Source organism: Saccopteryx bilineata, chromosome 1 (assembly GCF_036850765.1).
Source record: "Saccopteryx bilineata isolate mSacBil1 chromosome 1, mSacBil1_pri_phased_curated, whole genome shotgun sequence".
Taxonomy (NCBI): Eukaryota; Metazoa; Chordata; class Mammalia; order Chiroptera; family Emballonuridae; genus Saccopteryx; species Saccopteryx bilineata.
Window position 1 is genome coordinate 257,630,069 of NC_089490.1, and position 24,503 is coordinate 257,654,571.

Sequence of the window (24,503 nt, forward strand, 5' to 3'; positions counted from 1 at the left end):
CTGTTCCACTTACTTGAATTGTGTCTGACTATAGCGGCAGGTAGTTATTATAAGTCACCTTTTACAATAAAAAGACACGGTGGTTGAACCATAGCTATACTATGGCCATGCTGGAAACCAAAACTGTCCCCACACATTTTGCTTTGATACAAGAATCATAAGAATATTGGGGGATCAGGATCGTGGCTGTAGCGACCCTGCATGCATATCCCATCCTCTTGCTGGAGTGTCTCCATATCCTGGGGAGGGACGGCGTGTCAGCTCTGGAGATGATTAATCTCAAAAACAGGAAAGGATGTTATGTGATAGAGTAGCAGCCGAGGAGGACAGTCTGTTTTGCAAATCTGTTTTTAAACTGCTCTTCCATGAAGGGCACACGCTTGCTGACAAGTGATCTGTCTGCAGTTCTGAGCCAGCCTATGTCTGCCGAGGGGCTGGCGGTTCTCAACGTGTTCTCTACGACAACCATTAGATTTTTTTTCCCCAGCTAAACTGAATGTTACTTTGATGGAGTTGAAACTTAGGTCACAACCACTGACATTTTCAGCAAACAACAAGGTAAGCCTCCCAGGGGCACAGCTTGCGCTCTGAGAATCTTCTGGGTGGGGTAGGTCTGCATTGGGCAGTAGCTCCCTTCTGAACCCACCAATTTAGGTACTTGTGTATTTGATTTCTGTTGTGATTCTATAATGAGGTTAAATGACCCTCATTTAGTAGCTCGCAGTTCTATAGATCAGACTTTTGACTTCGCTGGAGGTTCTAGGGAAGACCGTTCCTCAGCTCGTTCCAGTTGTTGACAAATCCAGTCCCATGCAGATATAGGACTGGAGACCCCTTTCCACGGCAGGGATTCCTTTCGCTTCTAGCCATCACCTGCTGACCTTCTCTTGTGGCCCCTTCTATCTTCCCAATGGCTGTGACACTTCAAGTCATTCTCAAAATTCAGATTTCCTTGACTTACCATTATTTCCTTGACTTCTCCTTCTGGTTTATTTTCCTCCTGCGACTGTAGCTATAGAAAGTTCTCTGCTTTTAAGGACCCCTATGATTAAACTATACCCACCCAGAATATTCCCCTCTATAGATCTACTGTGTCCTATAACAACACAATCATGGGAATGATATGCTTATCACGTTCACGGGTTCTGGGGCAATGAGGAGTATGGAATCGTTTTTGGAGGAGGGCGTTTTTCAAATTCTGCCCACCACATTCTAGTTCTGTTGCTGGGACCCAAAGACAGAGTTATTTAAGAACAAGTTATTTAGATAAGAAAGACCCTACTGGGAATGTGTTTGTCCAGGCTTTTCCGAGAACATTGAAGTAATAGCACTGAGGTGGGTCTCGTGGGCCTTAATATGCCCAATTTACTGTCACAGTGGTTCTCACAGTGACGTCCCAGGACCAGCAGCAGCAGCAGCAGCAGCCCCTGGGATCTTCTCAGAATGCAAATCTGGGGCCCCATCAGACCTACTGAAATAGATGCTCTGTTGTCAGTCGAGAGATCGATGTTATAACTGGGGGGTTCTGAAACTGGCTCAGTTGAGAACTTTATCTAAGGCAAGTCCTCAGATTTTTGTTTTTGAGAAATCAAAAGTGAAGAAGGGATCAGGTAGGTCATCTCTAAGGTTACTTCTACTCCCAACCATCTGATTCTGTCACTATTGTAAAAAATAATTGCACCATATAAACCAAAGAGCACATGGACACCTTCAAGTGTATATGGGTGTGTGTGAGTGTGTGAGCTTGTACACGCATAATAGTTGAGAGCTCAGGCTCTGGAATCTTTCCTGCCATCAAATCCTGGCTTTGCCAATTAATATGATAGCTATGTGCCTCAGTCAGCGCCTTTGACTCTCTGAGCCTCAGTTTCCTCATTTATAAATAACACTGCTAATAGCACCTACTTCATGAGAGTGTGAAGAACAAGCAGGACGATGCAGAGAACACACGGCCTGGTAAGCTCAGTGACTATCATTTCTCTTTTCTGTGTTTTAAAGCTTTCTCTTTGGGTACTTACGAAACTGGTCCCTGGTAAGGATCAAGAACCAGGCCCTTGTCAGGAGGCCCCTCAAGCCGTTGCCCTGGGTTCCGAGGAGCAGTGCCACTAGGCCCGAAGGCCAAGGTGACCCTTCACTGATCCTTAGGGTCAGCCTAAGTTCGGTCACTGCAAAGGAAGATATCTAGGCGAAGCATACCTAATCCTGTAAATGCACTTGTCTCCTCCTCTGGGAGACTAAAAAAATACAAAGTGGAGGCCCTGGCCAGTTGGCTCAACGGTAGAGCATCAGCTGGTGTGTGGAAGTCCTGGGTTCGATTCCCGGCCAGGGCACACAGGAGAAGCGCCCATCTGCTTCTCCACCCTTCCCTCTCTCCTTTCTCTCTGTCTCTCTCTTCCCCTCCCACAGCCAAGTCTCCACTGGAGCAAAGTTGGCCCCAGGTGCTGACGATGGCTCCATGGCCTCCACCTCAGGCACTAAAATGGCTCCAGTTGCAATAGAGCAACACCCCAGATGGGTACAGCATTGCCCCCTAGTGGGCATGCTGGGTGGATCCAGGTCGGGCACATGCAGAAGTTTGTCTCTCTGCCTCCTTGCTTCTCCCTTCAGAAAAATACAAAAAAACAAAATAAAACACACACACAAGGTAGAAACCATAGGCCTTTGCTGTGTGTGTGTGTGTGTTTTCTTTCTGTTTGTTTTGCATTTTCAAAGAAAAAAAAAAGGTTCAGGCCTGGAACAGTGTCAAGATGTGCCTAGGTGTGAAGTTGAAGTGAGAAAGTATGTCCCTTGGGGGTAACTAAAGCCCCCCACGCCCACTCTGATTCCATTGGACCTCACCAGTTGGACTTTGAGGATCTTACCTGAGCTTGCTCAGAGGCCTGCATGGATATTAAGATTTGTTGAGCCAGATACGTGGGCAAGAAGAGAGGCTCTGCAGCAGGGCCTGTCCCCAAGGGGAGCCCGCCCTTCTCAACCTTCTGGTTAGTTCTCAGTGGCGATGACATAGGAGGGAAGGCAGAGGCCTCCCAGCGTGAATCATGGCTGCCTGAAATGAAATCCATTCTCCCCGGCATAGGCAGGCAGTGACATGAGGGCCAGGCCCCACAGCTGCTCCCCACCCACAGCCTGTTCCCAGACACCACATGGCTCCTTTAGCCTCAATGCGACCGAGCGTATTTCAGCCTGAGACACACTGCTCTGCTAATACCCACTAATAACCACAGGAGCTGTCTGGGCGGGATGCCGGCCGGCTCCTACTCAGCCTGGGAAGAGGAGTTAAAGCTCGCAGAAATGCACTACTTGAGGTCCATCTCAGGCTGAGGCCTTAAACTGCTGCCATGCTTTTCTGTGCTTGGTAAAATAAGAGTCAGAGCCAGGGCATGCGTCTCCTACCTCCCCTGGAACAATGTCTGTGGCCTTATGCCGGAGCTGGGCTCCTCCAGGGAGAGCACACAGGACTGCAGCTCTGGGAGGCTCTGGGCAGAGTTCAAGTTCAGGGAGTTAGAGACCCAAAGATGCATTCATAACTGCTCTTGCCATCCAACACTTCATTTATTCCCCATTAATGTGCTGGGCATATTAATCCATTTGGTCCTCTTCATGAAGACTGATGTGATACAATTTGGGGGGATAATTAAAGGTACTTTCTTCTCCCCTCTGCCACTCTAGAAAGACCACCAATAATTTGATTCCAGGTAGCTAGAACTCTGAATGACGGCATGCTGCAATCCTAAAACAATGTTCTTAAAATGTCACTATGGAAGGAATCTTAGAGACCAATGTCCAGCATCATGGAGACATTTTTTAAATAATGCTTAGTAAAAGCAGGAAGCGAGGAGGGAAGGTTAGGAGGGGAAAGGAGGGGAGCAGAGGGGAGAAACTTGCTCTAAGGGTACTAGTGGACCTCGACTTGAGAAGTATGAGTGACTCTATCTTCTAGAACAGTGCTGGTCAACCTGGTCCCTACCGCCCACTAGTGGGCATTCCAGCTTCATGGTGGGCGGTAGCAGAGCAACTAAAGTATAAATAAAAAGATAGATTTAACTATAGTAAGTTGTTTTATAAAGATTTATTCTGCCAAACTTAGTGAAAATCAGGCATAAAGTACTTGGTAAGTAATTATTATTATATGCTTTAACTTGCTGTAACTCTGCTTTACAAATTTCATAAAGTAAAGTTAGTTCCCTACTTTATAAATCACCATTACTGTGGAACCGGTGGGCGGTTAGGAAATTTTACTACTAACAGAGATACAAAAGTGGGCGGTAGGTATAAAAAGGTTGACTACCCCTGTTCTAGAATGACATTCCAAGACAAAAAGAAAAAGCAAGCAAAGCAAACCCTATTCTAATCCTTTTATTTTACAGATGGGAAAACTGAGGCTCAGGAAGCTGGACTCTTTGTCTCTGAGGTTTTATCGCCATTTGGTGGCAGAAACAAGGTATTTTGACTTCTACTTTACTACTCTTTCTACAATGGCCAACTGCTGTGCATGTATTTATAATACCTTGATTCCTTCCCTTCTAATGAATAATTCATTTAGATACAGGTTTTTTTGTGTATTTTTCTGAAGTTAGAAGCGGGGAGGCAGTCAGACAGACTTCTACATGTGCCCCACCGGTATCCACCTGGCATGCCCACCAGGGGGCGATGCTCTGCCCATCTGAGGCACTGCCCTGTTGTGTCCAGAGCCATTCTAGCACCTGAGGCAGAGGCCATGGAGCCATCCTCAGCGCTCGGGCCAACTTTTGCTCCAATGGAGCCTTGGCTGCGGGAGAGGAAGAGAGGGAGAGAGAGAGAGAAAGGAAAAGGGGAAGGGTGAAGAAGCAGATGGGCACTTTTCCCGTGTGCCCTGACCAGGGATCAAACCTGGGACTTCCACATGCCAGGTCGATTCTCTACCACTGAGTCAACCAGCAGGGGCTAAATATAGTTTTAACTAGAGACATTGATCATCGCTGTCCTAATTCATACCCCATCCTCAAAGAAGCTACTCCACGCTACTGAAAGACAGTGGCCCCGCTGGACGCCTGGTGACCGCCTTTTGAGGTAGGAATCTGGTACAAGAGCAGCCCTTTTACAAAGAGGGGAGGGTAGTCAGCCATCATGGTTTGCCTGGGACGGAGGGGCTTCTGAGGACATGGGACAAGTTAGTCACTCTAACAGGAAGGGACTGACTAATGGCCTGTGCAGCCAGTTTGAAAACCATAACATGGGAAATTAGATTCTCAGATAGAAGGTAGAAAACTAAAAGATTGAGACTGGTGGTTGAAATGGAAGGGCCATGATATGGACAGAGGGCAAGGAGAGCTGGGGAGCTACTGTCCCGGTCACATGTAAACAAAACTCAAGAGCAGAAACTAAGAACAAGTAGAGGACACTAATTACTTTTTAAAACTGACTTTCAGTAGCTTCTTCCTTACAAGCCACCGTGACCAATTGCAGACCCATGTGGAGACTCTTTCCAGATGCTTCTGTTTGTTGCGGCTACTGTCTCTGCTTTCACGGCCGAGGAGAGAGCACAACAGAGGGCTCTTCTCTTCTGTATGAAAGTGAGTTCTCTCCAGGCCAATGCTGCTTATTAAAAAGAAATTAAAAGAAATAAGCAAAATCTAGCACATCTAGACATTTGAATTTGAGAAACCCAAGAGTATCCCTTAGCGACACCCCCACTTGCCCCACCCTCTCCCTCTTCTGCAGTTCGGCTCCTACCGCAGCCAAAGCTGAGGTAGGAGACTGTTTTCCCCAGGATGGCTGTCACAGCATTCCTCGTTCCTCATTCTTGTCTTTGTACTTTGACGCTGCTTTCATTAAGACATGAGGTTTATCTCCCCTGCCCCTGAAACTGGTGGGCTTTTGTGACTGTCTCCATGAGTATGGTGGAAGCAACATTCTATGACCTCCAAAGCTAAGTCTTCAAACACAACTTGCAACATGCTCTCTGGAGCACTCTCTCTGGAAGCATTTAGTCACCAGGACTGCCTGGGGCAGCCATTTTATGGGGAAGCCTGAGCTCTTCCTCGGGGGAAAACCACGTGGACACATACTGAGACTACAGGAAAAGAGAGAGACAGATACCCGGTCAGTGCCCAGTGCCCAGCACCCTCACACCTCCTCTCTTCCAGCTCCACCGGCATGTGATTACAACTGCGTGAGGGACCTGGAGCTGGATATGCCAGCCAAGCCCATCCTTAATTCCTAAACCGCAGACCCATAGTTTATAAGAGTTAATAAAATGATTGTTGTTGCTTCAAGCCACTAAGTTTGGAGGTGACTTTTATACAAAAATAGCTACTAGAAGGAGCTGGCCTTGAGAGATAATAAACCCCGTGACCTCAGCACCACAGCCGCCACAGTGGGACCAGGAGGACCTAGCCAAGCGCAGTAGGCACCCCACACCATACTAAGAATATGACTTCACATTTATATGAGAAACAGATTAGAGTGGCCATTATCTTAAAATTTCACCAAATGATTTATAAAAATATTCTTTCATATATATGATATAAGTATTTCAAATAACTTGTAGAAAATTATTTTTATTCACATGAATTGTTTTAGACTCAACCTTTTGGGACCATGCATGGCCCACCAGCAGCAGCTGTTTCCTGTGTCTTCAGGCATGGGAACCCCAGGCAGCCAGCCCTGATGTCGGCGGACACATGAAGACATACAGAGCCTAGATGAAGAAGAATGTACACAGGAACAGAGTTTCTTGGAGGATGAAAGGGAGAGTGGGGGGTATATCAGGACTGCGCATTTCCCTTTAACAAGGGAAGTTTCAGCTGGGCATATCATTGTCTGGGTAGAGAATACATTTAATCCCAATTTCCCTTCTGGACAGTTGTAGCCCTATATCTATCCTTTCTGGATAACAGGAGGTGAGTGGAAGTGATAGAATCCACCTTTGGATCATGCCCACAAAAGAAATGAGCAAAGATCTAGAGATGGATGGTGACAGTGGTGGCACAACAGTGTGGATGTACTTAATGTCACTGCACTGTACACTTAAAAGTGGCCAAAATGGTAAGTGGTTTTTTACGTATATTTGCCACAATATGAATGAATAAGCAAGCAAATAAAAGAAATGAGCCTTTCTGGCCCTCTCCCCCTCCTGGCTGCAGTGCAGGTATAACGGCAAGAGCTCAGGCAGCTGTCACAGTGACGATGCAGCTCCACACTGGGGATGGCAGTGCGACCATACAGACCAGTCTTGTTCCCGATCCCTGGTCCCTGGACTACCTTGTGGAGCAGAACCACCTTTCTAGCCCACAGCCACCTACCTCCAGCCTGTGAAAGACAAATACACGTCTGTCTTGTTCAGTGAACACTTTGGGGTCTGTTTGCTATAGCAGCTTAGGCTGAACCCTAACCAGTGTCACAGGTTGCAGGAGTGACCATCATTTCTACCAAGTAAAGGAAAGTCTCAGGTGGTGTCTTTACATGGGTGACAGTAGGGTTTGCTGGTCTCCTCTGTTCCCTGCATTCTCTGTCCTCCTCGCATTGGTGGGAAGAGACTTTTCAGCTGAAAGACACTTCAAGGTTATAGTGTGACAGGTGAATATTATTAGTTGCTGGAATGTTGGTTTCTCTGTGGGCATGTCTTTCCACAGAACTTGACCTGAGCCATAAGGGACCGCCAGCTTGCGTGAATGCCCTGTGTCCCTTTCAGTGGCACCAGTCATCGTACCAGCTGGTTGGACCTGAAGCCCTGTAGGGCTGGCTGAGAGGGAGGAAAGGGAAGAAAAAGGGAGACTAGGGGAGGGGAGCACCTGCGGACCATCAAAGATGAATTCCAAATGGACTGAGAACCCCAGCCTGGAGTTCCTTAACCAAGCCCTGGCACCCACACACTGACTACGCTGCTAATGGCCCACAGCTGTCCCAACCCAGATCATCGTCCTGGGCCGATGGGAGCTTTCTCTCCTAGAGAATTACGCCCACCCCCAAGGGAACCCCAGCCAAAGTCAAGCTGACATAGGGGTACAAAAAGCCAGTCTCCTTGCTTCACAGAGTACCAGCTAGTGGCACCATTCATGCTCCAGGGCTCTGTGGGATCAGGCTGACGCTGGGAACACATCCTTGCTTGCTGTACCCATCCCCTTCTTCCTTCCTCGCTGGTTTTCCTGAGAGCACTTCCTCCACATATCACATGGACAAGGATCTCCCATCCAAGGCTGTTTCCGGGAACCTCCAACCTAGGACAGACTTCTCCTGGGGTAAGTGAGTAACTATTTATTGATGGAAATCTATGTGTGATTTTATGTAATCGGCTACTAGTCAGAGTGCATTCTTTCTGGTAATGTGCTGTAAAGGTCTGGGATCGGCTTCCAGACCTTTCAGTGCATAGTCAGGAGTTATCTCACACTCATTCATTTACTCAGTCTCTTATATAACATTTCTTGACACATGATATGCATAGAGTATGGAATAAGACCTGGTTCTTGTCATCAAGGAGTTTATATTGAAGTAGGCAGGACAAACTCTACTCCAGGACAGAAGAAAATAGGAATGACAACAAAGTTAAACGCACACTTTTAGAATGTAGAGAAAGGAGTGTTGATTTTTGACTGAGAGGATCAGGAAAGAAAAGTACATGGAGTGGTATGGTAGCATTTTAACTGAGTCTCCAAAGGTGGCAGCATTTTGTTCTCTCATTTCCGATGGCTTTAGGCGACCCTGTGTTTTGGTCGTTCGACCCCTGCCAGGGTTGCGACCCACAGGTTGAGAACCGCTGCTCTAGAGGATGTGCGGAAAGGCATTCCAGCAGAGGGAACAACATGTAGAAGGCACACACTTTTAAGGTTTTGTGTCTGTTCTCTGACATACCTAGAAACCATCCTTTCTCCTTTGCTTAGCTCTGTTCTGTCCATTATGTGTTGAATTGATTTTATTTAGGATTAACTCTCAGAAGACAATATTTTTCCCTTACTGATGTATTTTGGGAAGGAAGCCCTGTTACAGCCCCAAAAACTGATAACAAAACCATTCATTACATGTGACCAGCGGCAGCCACCACAGGGACATGCTAATGGTAAATGGCTTTAGGAATGACAAGAAACCTCTTTGGCCTCTTTATTCTTAAGATGGCACCATCTTCAGGCAGAAATAACCCATTCTGATATCCAGCCCCTCCCTCCAGCTACTCACTACCCCTGAGCCCCCAGACCCACACAGCCGGCCCTACCCCTGAGCGCAGTCTCACTGCGCAGCCAGCCGCTTTGCAGGCCGCACCCTGAACCCTTTGCCTCAGGAACAGAGCCTCTCACTCACTTTGGCATCTGTATGGGAACTAAGACAATGCTTTGCACATAGTAGGTCAATCAGTGTTTACAAAACAGAATTTGATCTAACTTCTTTGTCAGTCTCTTCCCAATGAGAATGGATTCCAATCAAGTTAGAAACTTTTTTTTTTTTTTTTTTTACAGAGACAGAGAGAGAGTCAGAGAGAGGGATAGACAGGGACAGACAGACAGGAACGGAGAGATGAGAAGCATTAATCATCAGTTTTTCGTTGCGACACCTTAGTTGTTCATTGATTGCTTTCTCATATGTGCCTTGACCGTGAGTCTTCAGCAGACCAAGTAACCCTTTGCTCGAGCTAGTGACCTTGGGTCCAAGCTGGTGAGCTTTTGCTCAAACCAAATGAGCCCGCGCTCAAGCTGGCGACCTCAGGGTCTCGAACCTGGGTCCTTGGCATCCCAGTTCGACGCTCTATCCACTGCGCCACTGCCCGGTCAGGCAAGTTAGAAACATTTTTATTTTTTTATTTTTTTTATTTAATTAATTAATTTATTTATTTATTTGGTATTTTTCCAAAGCTGGAAACGGGGAGAGACAGTCAGACAGACTCCCACATGCGCCCGACCGGGATCCACCCGGCATGCCCACCAGGGGCGATGCTCTGCCCACCAGGGTGATGCTCTGCCCCTCCAGGGCGTCGCTCTGCCGCGACCAGAGCCACTCTAGCACCTGGGGCAGAGGCCAAGGAGCCATCCCCAGCGCCCGGGCCATCCCTGCTCCAATGGAGCCTCAGCTGCGGGAGGGAAAGAGAGAGACAGAGAGGAAGGAGTGGGGGGGTGGAGAAGCAAATGGGCGCCTCTCCTATGTGCCCTGGCCGGGAATCGAACCCGGGTCCCCCGCACGCCAGGCCGAGGCTCTACCGCTGAGCCAACCGGCCAGGGCCTGGTTAGAAACATTTTTAAAACAGATGTATAGGATTGAAATAATTGAATTCCACCTGACCTGTGGTGGCGCAGTGGATAAAGCGTCAACCTGGAAATGCTGAGGTTGCCGGTTCGAAACCCTGGGCTTGCCTGGTCAAGGCACATATGGGAGTTGATGCTTCCAGCTCCTCCCCCCTTCTCTCTCTCTGTCTCTCTCTCCTCTCTCTTCCTCTCTGTCTCTCTCCTCTCTAAAAATGAATAAATAAAAAAAAAAATTTTTAAAAAAAAGAAAAAGAAATAATTGAATTGGGTGTAATGGCTACAGACCATGTGACTTTTCCATAGGGATGCCAAAAACAGGCAGCAACGAACTGAAAAGACTGTCAAGAAGGGTGTAGCCCTATGAAAGTCAATGATTCACCCAGGGGTCACTTCAAACCTGCTTTCCCATGAAGGGTTCTCTGTGTGTGACCTAATTATCCATCTCTTGATGGGCTTTTATGTGATTTCTTTATTCCCCTCCCTTCTGACTCTCTTCCTGAATTAACCATGATTAGAAGTAGGCCTAGATCTACATCTACATAAAATAAGGTTCTTTATTTATTTTTTTAGGTATAATTGACAAAACATTATATTAGTTTCAGGTGTACAACATAATGCTTTGATATTTGTCTATATCATGAAATAACACGGTAAGTCTAGTTAACATCTGTTATTAGATATGATTACAAAATTTTTTTTCTTATGATGAGAACTTTTAAGATTTACAGTGATGCCTTGGTTTTTGTCGATAATCAGTCCAAAAACAATTGGCAAAACCCGAAACAGAGAAAACAGAGGCAATTATTTCCATGTGATTCAATGTAAATCCAATTACTGTACACAATAATTACTTACATGTAATTGTAGTATTAGCACTCGCAATCAATAAAAAAACCACAAAAACACTGGAAAGCAATGGAATTGTTTGGCTAGATGCATGGGATGATGCTCAGACAATGAGAAACAACGCCACACTGAGTAGGACAGGGGTCCCCAAACTTTTTACACAGGGGGCCAGTTCACTGTCCCTCAGACCGTTGGAGGGCTGGAATATAAAAAAAACTATAAACAAATCCCTATGCACATTGCACATATCTTATTTTAAAGTAAAAAAACAAAACGGGAACAAATACAATATTTAAAATAAAGAACAAGTAAATTTAAATCAACAAACTGACCAGTATTTCAATGGGAACTATGGGCCTGCTTTTGGCTAATGAGATGGTCAATGTCCGGTTCCATATTTGTCACTGCTAGCCGTAACAAGTGATATGACGCGCTTCCAGAGCCGTGACACATGCATCCTGCATCACTGGAAGTAGTACTGTACGTGAGTGACACTGCCACATACAGTACTCCAGGAGCACAGGATGTGGATGCATCCCCATCCTGTGCTCCTCTTACTGACCACCAATGAAAGAGGTTCCCCTTCCGGAAGTGCGGTGGGGGCGGATAAATGGCCTCAGGGGGCCATAGTTTGAGGACCTCTGGAGTAGAGGAACATGTGGGTCACCCTTTGTCTTCACAAAATTAGCAGCAAGGTCAAGTGGGCACTACAGCAAAATCTGAGGCAAATTTTTCGAGGAAACAATCGATGAAAACCAAAATCTTCGATAACTGAAGTCAATGAAAACCGAGGTATTACTGTACTCTCTTGGCCCTGGCCAGGTGGCTCAGTGGATAAATCATAGTCCCGGCGCCCCAAGGTTGCGGGTTCAATCCTCAGTCAGAGTTCATATGACAAGAAACCAATGAGTGTACAACTAAATGGAACAACTAAGTGAAACGGGTTAATGCTTCTCTCTCTCTATCTCTCTCTCTTTCTCTCAAGTCAATAAAAAAAAATTTTAAAAAGCTTTACTCTCTTAGCAACTTTTTTTTTTTTTTTTTTTTTTTTTTTTTACAGAGACAGAGAGTGAGTCAGAGAGAGGGATAGACAGGGACAGGCAGGAATGGAGAGAGATGAGAAGCATCAATCATTAGTTTTTCACTGCGCGTTGCAACACCTTAGTTGTTCATTGATTGCTTTCTCATGTGCCTTGACCGCGGGCCTTCAGCAGACCAAGTAACCCCTTGCTAGAGCCAGCGACCTTGGTTTCAAGCTGGTGGGCTTTTGCTCAAACCAGATGAGCCCGCGCTCAAGCTGGTGACCTCGGGGTCTCGAACCTGGGTCTTCCACATCCCAGTCCGACGCTCTATCCACTGCGCCACTGCCTGGTCAGGCTCTCTTAGCAACTTTTAAATATGCAATACGATTGTAAATATAGTCACTCTTATTTCTAAAGATGTGAAAGGTGAATGTGCCCTGAGAAAACTAGCTGAGTGGCACTAGTATCTCACCCAGGACTTCAGAACACCGTCTGTTAGCACTGCCCTTTCGCTCCCTCCATATCAGACAAGTCTCTTCTTGCCAAACTGTGGGAGTATGAGCATACCCCTCCCCTTTCCTTGCAAAGCGAGCCTGTGTCCCAGGTCCTGGCCTCCCTAGACCGTCGCCTGAATGCTCAGGTCTCTAGACACTGCAAGCCTCTTCTCCTTTCCCTGCTTCCACAGCCATCGCAGTGTGGCACCAAACTTCCAGAAAAATAGTTTGCACCTGTGTCTCCATTCCTTCCCCTCCTGTGCGGTTCCTAAGCCCTCCCACCCTCCCTAGGACATCACTGTGGTCCTGAGCCCCAAGTCCACGAGCAGCCATGTCTAGTGAACTTTTTCTCATCCCTTCACTTCAGGGACATTTCTGTAACATTTCACATGGTCTTGAACTCAGTTCCCGCCCCAATCAAAGTGAGGACTTACTGTGTCTCTTTCTTCTCCCCCACTGGGACTCTACACCACCTCCCCTCACTGGCTGGCCCGCCCGGACTTGCTAACCGTGGCCCTTCCGGAGGCCACACTAAGGATTCCCTCCCCTTCCTGCCTCATCTCCAATGCCTCACCTGCCCCAGGCCTCGGGCAGTGTCTCCCAGGGTCAGTGTGTCTGGGAGACATGTATGCAAAAATGTAACCTTTTGTAAGGTGCCCCTGTAAACCTGGTTTTTACTCTAGCAAACAGGGCCACCTTGGCTGGCAGAATTCAGCCAGGATGTGACCTGAGCAGGCTCAGAAAACATGCACAGTGGGCAACTAATTAACATGCTTCAACATGCACGGTGGGCAACTAATTAACCACTTACCTCCCTCCTACCAAGGGCAGCAGAGAAGTGGCCTCAACCCTTGTGTTCCAGACACAATGTGTTTTGAGAGCCCCCACCCCTTACCCCAGTGAGCGGCCATGGAAGCCAGATCAGCAGAGCTACAACCAGATAATGCTCTGTGTTCCTGGGAGTCTGTTCAAAAGCACACACTTAGAAGAATTAGGAGAAAGGAACTCTAGCCTTGTCTTAATAAGGGTCCTCTTCTATGGAAGAATTTGTAAACTTCAGGGTAAGCCATTAACACCTCAACATTAACTTTTTCTCCCCAATTATTATTACAGAAAGTTGTTGGGAAATGTTGATAAGTCAGGAAAGTTGAAAGTACAATGAAAATCTATGTACTCGCTGCTTTCAACAGTTATTAGTATCTGCCAGATTTGTTTTGTCTCTGTATTTGTATACATGTTTTTGTTCATAGTGAACTATTTAAAAGTAAGCTGCAGATATCATGACATTTGAGTTCTAAATCCTGCAGTTCATATCTCCTAAGAATAAGGACATGCTTCTACCCAAATACGATAGCATCATTATCCAGTGGTGAGATTCAGCCAGTTTGCACCAGTTCAGCAGAACTGATACCTAATCTTTCATTGAGTTCAGTTAAAATGGCACTTGTTTTTTGTTTGTTTGTTTTAATTTTATTTAGAAAATGAACTTTAACAGAGTGACATTGAATGATAAGAGTACATAGATTTTAGATGAACCTTTCCATAGCATTTGAACTGTTGATTATGTTGTATACCCATCACCCAAAGTCAAATCATTTTCCATCACCTTATATTTGTCCTTCTTTACACCCTTCCCACCACCCCTCCCCTGTTTCCCTCCACCATATCCCCTCCCCCCTGGTAACCACTCCACTTTTATCTATGTCCATAAGTCTCAGTTTTATATCCCACCTATGTGTGAAATCATACAGTTCTTAGCTTTTTCTGATTTACTTATTTCATTCAGTATAATGTTCTCATGGTCCATCCCTGTTGTTGTAGATGGCAATATGTCATCATTTCTTGTAGCTGAGTAGTACAGTTAGTGCTCGACTTACGACCATGATTGGTTCAGACAGACGGGTCATAACACAATTTGGTCGTAAGTTGAGTAGGCTATATGTACAGTACTGTGAAATGATGTTATAAAAATCATTGTCATATTTTATCATAATTTTCTTTCATTATTGTTATATATCATAATTTTCTTTGTTCATTTTATGCCACTTGTATCATCTCTACACCATTTTGTTTCTTATTTTTATATTTGTCAGGTTTAAGTAAAACACTGCATTACCAGTTTAATATTTGCAAAACATACAAAATTACAAAATACAGGTGCATACAAAAATACAAAACACAGGTGTAAAAAATACCATAGGAAATATTTTTCCAATTGCAAAACATATCAAAATTATAAACATGTACAAAAAATTTTGTTGGCCAGCACTGTTGTATGCCTAGCTGGGCAACACTTGCACTGCCAGACGTGGAGCAGTCGTGGCTAGCAATTGTGGTTGTAAAGTCGAATGGTCATAAGTTGCATAGGTCGTAAGTTGGTCAATACCTGTATTCCATTGTATATATGTACCACATCTTTATCCAATCCTCTGGGTCATATGATAATTCTATTCTTTTTTCTTTCTTTTTTTTTATATTGATAATTCAATTGTTAATTTTTTTTTTTTTTTTTTTGAGACAGAGAGAGTCAGAGAGAGGGATAGATAGGGACAGACAGGAACGGAGAGAGATGAGAAGCATCAATCATCAGTTTTTCCTTGTGCATTGCGACACCTTAGTAGTTCATTGATTGCTTTCTCATATGTGCCTTGACCGCAGGCCTTCAGTCGACCAAGTAACTCCTTGCTCGAGCCAGTGACCTTGGGTCCAAGCTGGTGAGTTTTTTGCTCAAGCCAGATGAGCCCGCGCTCAAGCTAGTGACCTCAGGATCTCGAACCTGGGTCTTCCACTTCCCAGTCTGATGCTCTATCCACTGCACCACCACCTGGTCAGGCTATTCTTAATTTCTTGAGGAACCACCATACTTTTTTCCAAAATGGTTGTACTAATTTGCATTCCCACCAGCAGTGAATGAGGGTTCCTTTTTCTCCATCCACAGCCTCTCCAACACTTGTATTATCTGTCTTGTTGATAATAGATAATCTAACAGATGTGAGGTGCTATCTCATTGTAGTTTTGATTTGCATTTCTCGAATAGCTTGTGAAGATGAGCATCTTTACATATACCGTATTTCCCCATGTATAAGAGGTACCTTAATTTGGGGGCCCAAAATTTGAAAAAATGTATATTACAAAAAATTATTGAACTCAAGTTTTATTTATCATAAAATTCATATAACTCCTCATCACTGTCAAAACTCCCATTAGCTTGTCCTCATCTGTGTCTGATGACAAATCACTGTTTTCAACAATGAGTGCAAAAACAAGCGTGAAAAAGTGAAAAATGCAAGTAAAAAAATCTACAACCACAATATATGATGCACCCAGTTTTAAGACCCCAAATTTTTTGAAAAAGGGTGCATCTTATACATAAGGAAATATGGTACCTGTTGGCCATCTGAATATCTTCTTGGGAGAAGTGTTTGTTCAGGTCCTCTCCCATTTTTTAATTGGATTGTTTGCTCTTTTGTTGCTGAGCTTTATGAGTTTTTTATATATGTATTTTGGATATTAACCCCTTATTGGAGCTGTTGTTTGTAAATATCATCTCCTATTTAGTTGGCTGCCTATTTCTTTTGTTGTCAATTTCTTTTGCAGTGCAGAAGCTTTTTAGTTTGATATAGTCCCATTCATTTATTTTTGCCTTTTATTCGCTTACCTTTGGGGTCAAATTCATAAACTGTTCTTATGGCCATGGGCCATGAGCTTAGTACCTATGTTTTCTTCTATGTCATTCATAGTATCAGATCTTATATTTGGGTCTTTGATCCATTTTGAATTAATTTTTGTGCAAGGTATCAAACTGTAGTCAAGTTTCATTCTCTTGCATTGGTTTTCCAACTTTCCCAGCATCATTTATTGAAGAGACTTTCTTTTCTCCATTTTGTGTTTGTGGCTCCTTTGTCGAAGAAGATTTATCCATATACAGTGGTCCCTTGTCTATTGCGGGGGTTAGGTTCCAGAACCACCCCCCACCTGCAATAGGTGAAAATACATGAAGTAGTGACCTTATATTTATTTTATTATTTATATATATTTTAAGGCTTTATAAACCCTCCCCCACATTCTTATAAACCTTTCCCACAGTGTTATTAACCTTTTCCACACTCTTATAAACACTTCCTATGCTTTTAAACACTTTCTACACTCTTAAACCTACGTAAAATCCCACGATATAATGAAAAAATCCACAATACAAAATTAGATATATACAATTTAAAAATCCACAATACAGTAAGACCATGAAAAGTGAACTGCAATATGGCGAGGAACGACTGTATATGTGGTTTTATTTTTGCGCTCTCAATTCTGTTCCATTGATCTGTATGTCTGTTTTTAATACCATGCTGCTTTGATTATTGTGGCTCTATAGTATAATTTGAAGTCAAGTAGTGCAATGCCTCCAGCTCCATTCTTTATTCTCAGGATTGCTTTGGCTATTTGGGGTTTATTATGATTCCATACAAACCTGGTGATTTTTTGTTCTATTTCTTTAAAAAATGACATTGGGATTTTGATGGGGATTGTATTAAATCTATATATTGCTTTGGGTAATATGGCCATTTTAATTATGTTGATTCTTCAAATCTATAAACATAGAATATTTTTCCATTTCATTGTTTCTTTTCCAATTTATTTATTTTTATGTTTATTTTATTGATTTTAGAGAAAGGAAGGGAGAGAATGAAAGAGAGACAGAAACATCCATCTGTTCCTGTATGTGCCCTGACCAGGGATCGAACCAGCAACCTCTGTGCTTCAGGATGATGCTCTAACCAACCAACCTACCTGGCCAGGGCAATGTTGTCTTTTCCAATTTCTTTCAATAATGTTTTGTAGGTTTTAGTATATAGATCCTTCACATCCTTTGTTAAGTTTATTTCTAGGTACTTTAATTTATTTTGTTGCAATTGTAAAAGGAATTTTTTGGAGGGTTTTTTAGTTTGTTTTCTGAAGTTTCATTGTTGGCATATAAAAAACTAGAAAGCCCGGCGGTCATACGAAATGACCGCTGTTCTAGATATTATAAATTGTAATTAAAATGATTTGTGCAAAGGTGTCTGCTAATTCAAACTGAATTACCCAGGGCAGGCGGCGAGGACACCCCTTTGCTTACTGCCCCACGGGGTTTCCCCCTTCTACTTGCTTAATTGCTTAAAGTAGAGTGCAATGAAGGAAACCACTGGTGGTACATTTATTAAGAGCCACCGCTAGCTCAATAAATAAAGGTGATTTAAATAATAAAATGTTAATTCACATGTCAAAGATCTCTTTGTACACAACATTTCTTGTGTAGATCTTTCCATCATTTTTAAGCTTGCCTTGCAGAGGACCATCAATTATTTTTAATTTTACGTCCGTTCTTTCACGAACTCTTGAACAGGCAACATAAAGTTGACTGTGTCCAAATGCAGACTCAGGTAAAAAAATGCCAACACGCTTAAGTGTTTGGCCCTGAGACTTATTGATGGTCATAGCAAAGGCAAGTTTTACAGGAAATTGTCTACGTGGATAATTCTCAATTAGTGGAACTACACTGTTTCTGTACTTGCAACATTGAGAAAATCCTTTCTTGCCACGGTCAAATCGATTAGTTTCTATCTTGAAGTTTAAGGACTGACAGTGTTCACATTTAATATTCATGTCACCAGAGGAATGCTCAAAAGTTAAAGTTTTTCCGTTTGAAACTGTTTTAATCCTTTTCGCGTTTCGGTCAGCATTACTCTGTCATTTTTTTGCATTTCTCTCCTGCCTTTGTTCAAGGGACTCATTTTGTCGAGACAGGCTTTTTGTCTTGCATCTGAGGCAAGCCTTGTTTCTCTATGCTCATCAGTCTCATTTTGCCAAGAAAGACGCATTTGCTCTGCAACTGAAGCAAGCCTTGTTTTTCTCTGCTCAGTGGTTTATTTTTGTCGAGAAAGCCGTTTTTGTGCAGCTTTAGCTCCTTTTCTCTCCTCTTCTGTGCTGTATTTTCTAGGAGGCATTCTTAAAAGAAATTACGTTAAGACGTAGTTTTTATGTAAAACAGATGATTGCCAATGCAAACAAATATTCACCTTCCCCCTGACCCGCTCAATTTGCATTCAGCCGTGGCAACTTCACCCCATTGGCTAGTACAGTTACGCAAGCAACCAATAAGCTATCGGCGACAAACAGACACTTAAGCCACATATAATAAAGATGTTTGTGGTAATTCCTCCTCTTTCATTTTGGATTTTGTTTATATGAGTCCTTCCTTTTTTTCCCTTAATTCCCTTAATGAGTCTAGCCTGTGGTTTGTTGATTTTTTTTATCTTTTCAAAGAACCAGCTTTTTGTTATATTACTTTTTTCTATAGTTTTTTGTTCCCTATTTCATTTAGTTCTGCTCTAATTTTTACTATTTCCTTTCTTCTGCTGACTTTGGGTTGCCTTTGTGCTTCTTTTCTAGTTCTTTAAGATGTGATGTTAGATTGTTTACTTGGGATCTCTCTTGTTTCTTAATATGTTTGTAATGATATAAACTTCCTTTATTACTGCTTTTGCTGCATCTGAGAAATTTTGATATGTTGTGTTGTCATTTTCATTTGTCTGTAGAAATCTTTTGATCTCTGCTTTTATTTCTTCTTTGACCCAGTCATTTTTTTTTTTTTTTACAGAGTCAGAGAGAGAGAGAGAGATAGGGACAGGCAGACAGGAATGGAGAGAAACAAGAAGCATCAATCATTAGTTTTTCGTTGTGACACCTTAGTTGTTCATTGATTGCTTTCTCATATGTGCCTTGACCGTGGAGCTACAGCAGACCAAGTAACCCCTTGCTTGAGCCAGCGAACTTGGGTTCAAGCTGGTGAGCTTTGCTCAAACCAGATGAGCCTGCGCTCAAGCTGGTGACCTCGGGGTCTTGAACCTGGGTCCTCTGCATTCCAGTCCAGTCCAACACTCTATCCACTGTGCCACCGCCTGGTCAGGTGACCCAGTCATTTTTTAGAAGAATGTTTTGTTGTTGTTGTTGTTTGGTTTTTTTGGGTTTTTTCCAAGTGAGAAGCGAGAGGTGGCAGATAGACAGACTCCCACATGCCCCCGACCAGGATCCACCTAGCATGCCCACCAGGGGCTGATGCTCTGCCCATCTGGGGCATTGCTGCTTTGCAGCTGGAGCCATTCTAGCACCTGAGGTTTAGACCATGAAGCCGTCCTCAGCACCCGGGCCAACTTTACTCCAATGGAGCCTTGGCTACAGGAGGGGAAGAGAGAGATAGAGAAAATGGAGAGGGGAAAGGATGGAGAAGCAGATGGACTCTTCTCCTGTGTGCCCTGGCCAGGAATCGAACCCAGGACTTCCACACACTGGGCTGACTCTCTATCACTGAGCCACTGGCCAGGTCCCAGAAGAATGTTGTTTAATTTCCACATTTTTATGAGTTTCTTTACTTCCTTTTTACAATTGTCAATTCTAATTTCAAAGCCTTATGGTCAGAAAATATACTTGGTATAATTTTAATCTTCTTGTATTTGTTAATGTTAGTTTTGTGGCCCAACATATGGTCTATCCTTAAGAATGTTCCATGAAAAAAAAAAAAGAATGTTCCATGAGCCTGACCAGGCGGTGGCGCAGTGGATAAAGCATCGGACTGGGACATGGAGGACCCAGGTTTGAAACCCCGAGGTTGTCGGCATGAGCAAGGGGTCACTCACTCTGCTGGAGCCTCCTGGTCAAGGCACATGTGAGAAAGCAATCAACGAACAACTAAGGAGCTGCAATGAAGAATTGATGCTTCTCATCTCTCTCCCTTCCAGTCTGTCTGTCCCTCTCTCTGTATAAAAAAAAGAAAGAATGTTCCATGCACACTGGAGAAGAATGTATAATCTGATATTTTGAGGTCAAATGTCCTATAAATGTGTAGTATGTCCATTTGGTCCAGAGTCTCATTTAAGGCTGATATTTCTTTATTGATTTTTCTGTTTGGATGATCTATCTAAAGCCATCAATGGTGTGTTAAAATCTCCAAGTCTGATCATATTTTTGTCTGCTTCTATATTTAGATCAGTTAGTAGATGTCTTGTATATTTTGGTGCTCCCTGGTTCGGTGCATATATATTAAGAAGTGTTATGTCTTCTTAAAACAATGTCCCCTTTATCATTATGAAATGTCCATCTTTGTCTCTTGTTACCTTTGTTGTCTTGAAGTCTGCATTGTCTGATATGAGTATGGCTACACCTGCTTTTCTTTGTATATTATTTGCTTGGAGAATCATTTTCCAACCTTTACCTTTGAGTCTACTTTTGTCCTTGTATCTTAGATGTGTCTCTTGAAGTCAGCATATGGTTGGGTTTTGCTTTTTAATCCAATCTGCTACTCTGTGCCTCTTTATTGGTGAGTTCAATCCATTTACATTTAGGGTAATCATTGATACTTGAGGATTTCCTATTGCCATTTTATGTTTTGTTTTCTGATAACTCTGTGTCTTGTTTGGTTTTTCTCTTTTTGATTTCTGCCAGTTGTTTTTGTTTGGTGGTATTCTATACTTCTTTCCCCAGTTTCTTCTTTTCTTAACCTGTGTGTTTTAGTAGTGGCTTTTTCGTGGGTGGTTACCATTAGGTTAAGAAAAAATGTTCATATGTATTAGAGTCTTTTGTCTTATCAGACCTTTTGCACTCCATCCTCCTTTGCTACTGCAGATCTTTATCCTCTCCCTTTTATGTTATTGTTATTACAGATTATCCTTGTTTTTATTGTGACCTTGTTGGAACTTTTACTTGTAATTTTTATTTGTTTTGTTCTTTGTGTCTGGTTGAATAACCCCCTTGAGTATTTCCTGCAGTAGGGGTTTTCTGATGATAAATTCTGCCAGCTTTTGTATGTCTGTAAATTTTTTATTTCTCCTTCATATTTGAAGGATAACTTTGATGGATATAGTATTCTTGGCTGGTAATTCCTCTTTTTCAGTACTTTGAATGTTTGGATCCACTCTCTTCTGGTTTGTAGAGTTTCTGCTGAGAAGTCTGATGATAATCTAATGGGTTTTCCTTTATATGTTATGTTCTTCTTTTCCCTAGCTGCCTTGAGGATTCTTTCTTGGCACTGATTTTTGACAATTTTATTACAATGGGTCATGGAGTAGGTCTTTTTGGGTTGCAGTAACTCAGTGTTCTGTTTGCTTCTTAGATTCAAGGCTCTAACTCCACAGGTCTGGGAAATTCTCATCAATTATTTGTTTGAATAGGCTCTCCATTACCTTCTCCCTCTCTTCTTCTTCTGATATACCCATTATTCTTATATTGCTCTTTCTGATGGAAGTCAGACAATTCTTGTAGAGCTCTCTCAGTTTTTTAATTCATGAATCTCTCTCCTCTTCTCTCTGTAGCATCACCAGTTGCCTGTCTTTGATGTAACTTATTCTTTTCTCTATCTAGCTAGTTCTATTAGCTAAACTTGCTACCTCAGTCTTCAGTTCACATATTGAGTTCTTCATCTCTGTTTTTAAAGTTTCAACATCCTTGGTGAGGTATTCATTTTGTTCATTAATTTTTTTTCTGAGCTCTTTGGTGTCTTCTCACATCTCATTAAGTATTTTCAGAACTTCAATTTTTAATTCTCTATCATATAACTCCAAGGCTTCCATGTGATTGAGATTTTTTTTCTGGAGATTTTTTTACTTTCTTCCTGAAATACATCTGTCTTGTATAGCCATAGTATTCAATTTCTTCTTCCTTTATGGCATTGGAAAGTGGTATTGTTAAGAACCTTAACAAAAAAAAACACTAAAAATGGAATAATTAAGAAGATACAATAAAAAATATAGTTTTTAAAAAAATTATGACAAGAAAAACCACAGGAAAAAAAAAGATCAAAAACAAACAAACAAAAAGCACCCACAAAAAAAAACAAGAATAAAAATTTTAAAAGTAAAATTCAAAAATGAAAAAGGAAAAATGAATAAGAAAGGAAAAAAGCAAAAAAGGGGGGAAAAAGAAAAAATAAATTTTAATTTTGAGAGATTTCTTCCAGTAGGTGTCACTGAATTACAACTTTTTGCTCTGTAAGTTTCCTGAGCTGTCCACTAAGGTGTTGCTGTTGCAATGATATAGGCAGGGCCACCGTCGCAGTGGTAGGTGGGGCATGTTGTGAGGGCTTTACAGCTTTCCCCACGTTTCAACTGACCTGAAGACTGGACATAGAACACCTCTGTTCTTCAGGGAGAGAGAGGCTGTGGAGAGCTAGCTGTGGGGTTTGTCTCTGCCACTTTCCATACCACAAGACAAGGGAGGCGGAATCTGGGAGGCTGGGGGCCACACTTTAGTGGTCTCTGTCTGTGCCAAGTGCAGGCTGCAGGCAGACCATGGAGTACTGGCCGTGACCCCAAGCCCTGGCCACTTTGGTTTATCTCCCCTTCTGCACCTCTGTCTCACCGCCTCTCCTGGCAGAAGGAGACCCAGTCACTCCAAGTTTCCCTCTTTGTACCCCTCAGACAAATCCAGAGAGCCTAAGCTTCCCTCCTCTCCATAGTCAAGCAGAGAGAAAAAAATCAGTCACTCCAGGTTTGTGTCTTCTCTCTAAAACCCACCGCAGTTGCATTTTATCTTCTGATCCCCTTTCCGCCCCACCTCACCTTTAGTTCATTTGGTATGTGGATCTTTCAAATATGCCTGTGAGCCCAGCTGGGGTTCCTTCACTGTGTTATAGTTGTTTAATTTGTTGAAATTTCAAGGGGAGGGATTAGGAGTATCTCTCATGCCACCATTACTCTGATGTCATTCCTAAAATGGCACTTGTAATCAGGGTTCTCTCTAAGGTGGATGCCTGGGCAGCCACCCAATGTGGAAATCACAAATTTACATTCCTTACTCTTTTTTAATGTTTATCTGTGCAAGAGCATATTCTAAGTATACGTAGTAATGTTGATCCCATCCATAAGTGAAAAAAAAATTGACAGAACTATGCTTGTAATATTTATTAATTTCATAAAACTCACTATACCTTTGATGAAATTCTATATTTTGACTCCCTCATGTTTGTTACTTCAGTAAACAAACATATAACGTAAAGAGAAAAAGTGCCAAACAATCAGGGGGTGACAGTCTGTCATTGGGAAGTATCTTTTTTTATTTTTTTATTTTTATTAATTTTAATTTATTGTGTTTACATGGATTCAAGTGTCCCACTGAATATACTGGAAGTATCTTTAATAACAGTTTTCTTGTTTTTTTTTGTCAGGTGTTATTTAATATTTTTCATGAATATTTTAAAACTTTCTTATAATCTAGTTTTGTGTAGCTCCTTTATTGTTCTTATTTAAGTATTAAATGCATGAAATAATAAACTATCGTTTGGTATATCATTTTTTAATACTTAAAACAATTATTAGGACAGAGAATCAGTTGTTAAGTTACATATTTGAATCCCACCATTGGCATTATCACACCAAAAACTATCAGCAGTAATTCTATAATATTATCTAATAGCCAGGCCATATTCAAAACTTCTTAATCATCTAAAGAATATATTTTATACTTTTGTTTTCACAAATCAGGATGCAACTGGGATTCACACATTGCATTTGGTTATTATTTCTCTTTAGTCTATTTAAAATATTTTTCCTAAAGTAAAATTAACATTCTCTTTTAATCCTCACCAGGAATATATGAGAGAGATTAGGACTCTCATATAATGGTGAGGTCACATCCTCACCAATGCTTAATATTATCAGTCTTTTTACTGTTTGTCATTTTACTGGGTATGTAGTGGTATCTCATTGTGGTCTGAAATTGCAGGTCACTGATAACTTTTTATGTACTTATTGCTCATATGTATATATATTTATATATGGACTTTGTTAACATGTTTGTTTAAATATTTGTTCTTTTAAGAATTGGGTCATATTTTTATTATTGATTTATACATTTGAGTCCTTTGCCAGCTTTACATATTATGAATATATTTGTAATACATAATT

At 42.3% G+C, this 24,503-nt stretch overlaps 1 long non-coding RNA gene across 5 annotated transcripts; it reads left to right on the forward strand.

Annotated features, from left to right (window-relative positions):
* The first annotated feature begins 386 nt into the window (after nt 1-386).
* Nucleotides 387-24,503, forward strand: LOC136312033 (uncharacterized). Of its 5 annotated transcripts, none has more exons than XR_010726880.1 (7): nt 387-558; nt 4,368-4,441; nt 4,890-5,049; nt 5,409-5,552; nt 6,621-8,219; nt 15,229-15,284; nt 17,237-24,503. It is a non-coding gene; the product is annotated as an uncharacterized lncRNA (long non-coding RNA). The 5 variants fall into 5 exon arrangements; XR_010726878.1 differs by having other exon boundaries at nt 4,988-5,049; nt 6,562-8,219; XR_010726877.1 differs by having other exon boundaries at nt 4,988-5,049.